General features: G+C 58.0%; 1 protein-coding gene across 3 annotated transcripts in view; it reads left to right on the top strand.

The window, feature by feature from the left end:
• The first annotated feature begins 2724 nt into the window (after nt 1–2724).
• Nucleotides 2725–6218, top strand: part of CSNK1G2 (casein kinase 1 gamma 2) — a 46107-nt gene continuing 42613 nt past the window's right edge. Inside the window, exon 1 of one of the 3 annotated variants that reach the window (XM_075175451.1) lies at nt 2725–2847. The gene's annotated coding sequence lies outside the window, so the exon portion shown is untranslated. Of the gene's footprint in view, nt 2956–6218 lie in introns of all 3 variants that reach the window. The other 2 variants (XM_075175453.1, XM_075175449.1) reach the window with 2 other exon arrangements.

Genomic DNA, 6218 nt, shown 5'->3' with positions numbered 1-6218 from the left:
AGCCTGGAAAGAGATCATTATCCCTGGAGTAAACGGGCTGTTTGACAGTGAAGGTGAGTTGAATTGCTCTATTTAGCACGTAGCTGAATTTATTGCCCCAAATTACCATATTGTGGCTACATACCCCAGTTCCACTCCGTAACAGATATTTAATCCTAAAAGAGCTGTTTTCATCACAGCTGCTCGATACGACATCTGCTAATCTCGGTGTCTTCCTTATCTCCAGAAGCCTTGTGCCAGGTACCCCCTGCCCAGGCATCAGCATCTCGCTTTCACTGGCAGTGGTTTCCTCCAGCTGCTCGCTGCTGTGCCAGTGATGTGTTGAGCATGAAGATGAAATGGCTTTTGCTCAACTTCTTGCTCCAGACCCTCAAAATCTGAGTGCAAGGCACAGCTTCAGGCTCCTGTGCCAGCTGCTACTAGAGCAGGTCCTTGGCACTCGGGAGTGACGAGTTGTTCACCTCCACCGTGCTCCCTGCGCGAAAGCCGCGGCTCGGCAGGAGGATGGGGCAAGGTTTGTCAGGAACGAGCCTGAAGCATGGGGAGAGGGGGGCGGTTGTGCAGCCGAGCTCAGCCCCCCGCCCCGAGGAGCTCCCCAAAAGTCTCAGGGTCCCCAGCATCGGGATGGGGGCTCTTCACCCGGGATGCATTGGACAGGACACTGCGCGGGGCCTGGCGTTTTCTTTTTCTTTTGTCTGGTTCTTGATGTGTTTCTGTCGCTCTTCAGTTTCCCAGGCCCTGAACGCGAATGTTTCATGGCAGGAAGGTTTCGTCCGCCCGCCCTCGAGCAGCTCGTTCTCCCATGCGTGATCGAGAGTGGTTCATTTTGTGTTGTCTGCTTGCGAATTAGCCCTAATTAACTTGTGCCCGCGGGAGGAGGGCAGGGTTTGTAGCTGGATGCTTTACCGACAGAAATTGCCTGGCTTTCCTTGCTAACTCGCCGGCGCTGAGCCGGTTCCGTAGCATGAGCTGTACAGGTCTCTGCAGACCACGCCTGGCACACTGCGTGTTCACTGCTGGAGATTTGCCTTGAAATAAAATGAAAACTCTTTGCTTTCCCCCTCTCCCACTCCAGAGGATGGGTAAATTCTCAAGCCAAATGTCTGAACAACTCGTGTGTTCTCAAAGTGCTTGAAATTGCCTCTTTCTGCGGTCTGGGGTGGTGGGATGGTGCAAAAAAAAAAGGGAAGGATGGCTCTGCCATCAGGTACTTCGGGCAATTTTATTCTCTCCAGCGGTGGGACACGGGTCACGGCCCCTCGCTGCCCTCCTGAGCCGGGAGCAAGAGGAGGAGCGTCGTGTCACAGCACGGGGACGGGATGGCAACATCTGGGCTTTACGTGCGGAGTAGCTCATTTTATTTTCCTAATTCTCTAAAATCATAGCGTTTTCTTCTAGAAGCAAACAGCTACGGGGGAAAAGTACTTTAGACAAATGCTGGGTGGAGAGCGTTTCCCCAGAACTGGGAGAGAATCAATTCAGGCGGCTGGAAATGCTGAAATTTGGGGTGATGCTGGTGGCTGAAGACTTGATTCTCCCCCAAAACCACACAAACGCATTTGCCCATTGCCTGAAAATATTTTTTGGGTGAATCTGTCCCATGCCGTGAAGAAGATGAGAGTAGCGGGATCGTACGGGAGTGCCTCCTCCCTCCAATGTTACCCTGAAAGGCACAAACAGGGATGGCTCCTGTGCCACCGAGAGAAAGAAACGTTTCTCCCGGCTGCACCCTCCTTCGCCGAGTGAATTTTTGTGGCTGAATGATTGATCAGAATAACTCCAAAACTGAAGAAAGCGAAAGCCTTTTGGAGGTGGCACTGGGGGCTGGGTGCAGGTCCCACCAGCCTGGAGCTCTGTCCCATTGACATCCCCTGCGAGGCAGCAGGGACAGCAGTGGCTTTGCTCAGGGCTGGTGTCCCCAAAAAGGCTTCAATGTCTGTGAACACTGGTCCCCGGCTTCCCTTTGCTTCCGCAGGACGGGGTGGGGTGGGATGGAGGAGGCTGCGGGGCTTCACCCAGGGTATCAGGGCCGCACCCCCTCTGCAGGACCCCCAGACCCAGTTCGCCTCCCCAGAGCTCACCCCACCAGGCCCTATAGCGGGTACCTATAGCGGGGCTGTATGTCGTATGGGGGCTGTACCCCACGCTGGGGCTGTGCTCTGGTGGGGTCTCAGCTGCATATCAGGGCCTGTCCCCTACAACTGGGTCGAGGTACCCCACACCGGAGCCTGTCCCCTATAGTAGGGCTGTGCCCTATACTGGGGCCTGTTCCCTGCAATGGGGCTGTACCCCACGCTGACGACGGTGCCCTATACGGGATCCTGGTCGCTATAGCGGTGCTACCCGCCTTACCGGGGGGCACATCCTGCAGTGGGACCCGTCCCCTATAGGTACCCTATAGCGGGGCCTGGCCCCTGTGGGGGAGCTGTGCCCCCTATACCGGCGCCTGCACCGTACAGGGGGCTGTAGGCAACGCGGGGCCTGTCCCCACAGGAGCTGGGCCCCGTACCGTGCCCCCCGCGCGCCGGGCAGCAGGGAGTTAAAGGGAGGTCTCGCCGGCAGCCGCCAAGCGCGGTGCGGCCGTAAAGTGCCCCGCGCTGCTGCAAAGTCGCCCTCCCGCCGCTCGCCTCAAGTCTGCTATTCTCGAACGCGCTTTACGCCAACGCCGTTGCGCCACCACCCTCCCGTCGGCTGCGCTTGCGCCGAGCTCCGCCGGGCCTCTCCGCTTCGGAGTTGGTATTCAGGAAGGGCGCTTGCGCCGGCGGCGTGGCGGGGGGCGCATGGGTGCGCGCGGAGCCTACGCCGGCGGCGTAGCGTTGTCGCTGGCTGGCCGCTGCCCGCGGAGTGGTGAGGGGAGGCGAGAGGCGGCGTGAGGAGAGCCGGGCCGGGGGCGCCGCCATGGGGAGGCGGCCGCGGGGCAGCGGCAGCGCGGCCCGCCGCTGAGGGCCCGCGGAGGTAACCCCCGCCGCGGGGCGCCGGGGCCGCGCCGGGGTGTCCTGTTGCTGCGGTTCGCCCCGGCCGGGAGCGGGCAGTGCCGGGGAGGTGGGGGTCGGGCCGGGCGGCGCCTCAGGCGGGGGCGGCGGGGGCCGGGCCCGGGGCGCTGGGGAGACTGTGGGGGCCGGGCAGGGCCCCGGGGGGCAGAAGGGGCTGTGGGGGCCACGGGGCAGTGTAGGTGCCGGGAGGAGGCCCAGGCTTGGCCTGGGGGCTGAGGGGGCCGGGGGATGGTGGGGCTGGGGGGGGGAGGAGTGTCAGGGTGGCCACGGGGGTCTGCGGGGGCCGCAGGGCTCAGGTCGGGGCCGGGCCGGGGGGCTGAGGGCCCAGGGCCGCCTCGCTCCGTTTCCTCCCGGCGATGCCTGTTTCGTAGCCCTGGGGAAGGGGTCCGAGTCCACCCGAGATCGCGAGCCCCCCCCCGAGGCCCGTTTGAGGCCGGGCCGGTGGCAGGGATGGGGTCGGGCCTCCCCGGCTTGTGTCCCCCGGGCCTGCGCCCTGCCCTGGCCTGCCCGCTGGAGCCGGAGCCTCGCAGGATGTTGGCTCCTTTGTATGTGGCTTTCCTCCCTCTTCAGAGGGGTTGGGAAGTGTTTATTTGGAGAAAGGGACTGTGCTGAATCTGGTATTTAAAATAGCTTTTTTTTCTTTCTTTAGCAAAGTGGGTGAGGATGAATGTGAGAAACAGGAAAAATACCCTCCCCCTTCTGCCCCCACCAGACAGGAGCTGACTTTAACTGTTCCTGAGGCAGCCGAGAGGAGAGCGTTGCAGATGAGAACCAGCTCTCCTGTGGAGCTGGGCCACCAGAGGCCCGTGGCTCCTGTTTGGTGGCTGGCAGAGGGGAACTGAGTGAGGCCCTTGGACTGAGGGGGCCAAATAACGTCAAATTGTGGGGATGTTGGGGAAGGTGTGTTTTGTTTTGAGAAATGGCTTGTGGTCTGGGCAGCATGGAGACCTGCCATGTTGGGTGTATTTCTGAAGTTAAAAAAATGAAGTTTGTAAAACCTCTTTCTAGTTGCCATGAAATTAGACTGTTTTGAACAAGCTGGAGGTAACTGGGACCCGAGTCAAACCACGTATAAAATGACTGCGGGCCTGCGAGTGGTTTGCACCAGTGTGTTTGGAAGTTGCCTCGTTAACTAATCCATTTGTTTTCCTTTTGTACAACAAGTGGTTGGATATCTGGAAATGAATTCTGAGGAGTGTGTAAGTTCACCTGCCAGCTGGACTGTCCCGACAGCCTGCCACACGCGGCGTGCCCCCATCTCCCCACTGCCAGCACAGAGGTTTAAAAATTGGGCCTTATGTAACAGATTGGAGAAAACGTTTGGTGTTTGCCAGTGCGTCTGAAAAAGAATTGCCGTAAATTAGGGCAGGAGGCCTCCATGGGGATCCTGTGGAGAGGCCTTCTCTTGCCTGCTATGAGGAACTTGCCAAAGATTTGTTGGTTTTGTTTTAATTCGGTGCGTTAGAGATAGGAACATTGTTTGGTGATGATTTTATGACCACTTAGCACCTTTTGGGCCTGTGGGTGGGTTGTAGTGTTGTGGTGCAGTCGAGGATGGTCTAACCCCAGTCTGCTGCCAGGCTGGTGGCAGCTTCTCTCAGGTCTGTGGTGGTACGCGCGTTGGGGAGCCCCCGGTTCGCCCCAGGAGGGGATTGTCTCATTAGCTTGTAGAGATGGCTGCCCTCCCGTGTCAGTCTGCCTCGGGATTTGATCTCCTCCTCATTAGCTTACAAATCTGTAAGGCCTTATAAATGAGTTCTGTAGTTTCTTCGCGAAAACAGCTGCCGCTCTGGTTTGCACTTGCATCAAAACGACTGGGGTGCAGTTGGTGGTGGTTTGCAGGGGAGACTGTTTTTTCTGGGCAGTTTCTCTGGGCGCACTGAATGGAGCTCTGTGTTCCTGCCCTTGCAGCGTGGTTTGTGTTCGGTTTTCTTGTTGCAGCACTCTTCAGAAGAGCGAGTGGAGAGAGGAAGTTGGCACTCGCAGGGCAGAATCCAGAAACCTGCTGAACTGCGAGTGCTTCTCTCCGCTGGTGTCAGTACGTAGAGAGGCTTCACATCGCCTCTCGTTTTGTATTCTGTCTCCAAGCTCCTGTGCAGCCTGAGTGTTGTCAAAACTGTTAATACGGGAGTGACTCAGCGGATCAATGGGAATGACATGAGGGTTGTGCTCATGGGCAATCAGTATTTTTCCCCCCACCCCCTCCAGCCCCACTGGGCTGGAAGAGATGATGTCCGAGAGCAACTGCCAATAAACATGTTTACTGGACTCAGGCCTGACTGTGCTCTGTAGCCTTCTCTCCCCCCCTCCCCGTGGTTTTCCTAGCAGGAGGAGCTCTGATGAGCTGTGCTGGAACAGCAATCCTTTGCTTTGGCTGGTCCATCCAGGTGTGTGCCTAGCCTCCAGTCTAGGGGCATTACAGGCTGCTAGAAGGACCAGTCCTGGCATGAGCCTGTCTGGGTAGGAAGCTGTTTATCTCTGCCTTTCAGATAGGGGAACTGCAGCACTACAGGCACCGAAGGCTTATCTGAGACGGTGAGGAAGCCTCGGGTGAGCAGCAACCCCTGCTGTCCTTTGGCTCCTTCCTGGGGGTGTGCAGGAGGGGTACAGACCTCAGGGCTGAGGAAGAGAGGCTCTCCTTTCACTCGGCAGGGCTGGTTAACGTGGCGTTTGGTTCCAGTGCTCAGTGGCCTGGTTTGCCTTGTGCTACTCCTGTGACTCCCAGCTGCGTCAGGAGTCAAACCCTCTTCCATCATAGTGCTGCTGAGAGGGGAGACTCTCGGGTGCCAACGCAGGAGCTTCATTCGTGTGCTTACAACGGCTTTTTGCTCAGGGCTTGTGGGAACAGCTCTGCCCACAGCCCTGTAATTGGGCTTTGACGAGGCAGACTTGGCTTGTCCTGGGCAGAGTGAGAAGCTGTGAAACTGAGCCTCCTTCCTCAGGCCCAGACGTGGCGCGGCTTGGAGACTGCTTCGGTCCTGCTGTACCCTGCGAGCCAGGAGGGGAAGGAGGGGGAGCAGGTCTCTCAGCAACTCTGGGATTCTGCCAGCGAACAAGTTATCTTCCCGTTAGAAAAGCTGTGTGCTTATAAATAGTTTTGAGTTTTTATTAGAGTGGATGTTTATACTTCCTACTGGCAGTCTGTGTCTCCGGTAGGTCCATTGCTGTAGAGAAGAAGCAAGGTTCAGTTGTGAGGAAGGTGTAAAGGCGATTTTCTGCTGGAGC

Source organism: Calonectris borealis, chromosome 28 (assembly GCF_964195595.1).
Source record: "Calonectris borealis chromosome 28, bCalBor7.hap1.2, whole genome shotgun sequence".
In the NCBI taxonomy this organism is placed as follows: domain Eukaryota; kingdom Metazoa; phylum Chordata; class Aves; order Procellariiformes; family Procellariidae; genus Calonectris; species Calonectris borealis.
Note: the sequence above shows the minus strand (reverse complement) of the source record. Positions and strands in the feature narration are given on the sequence as shown.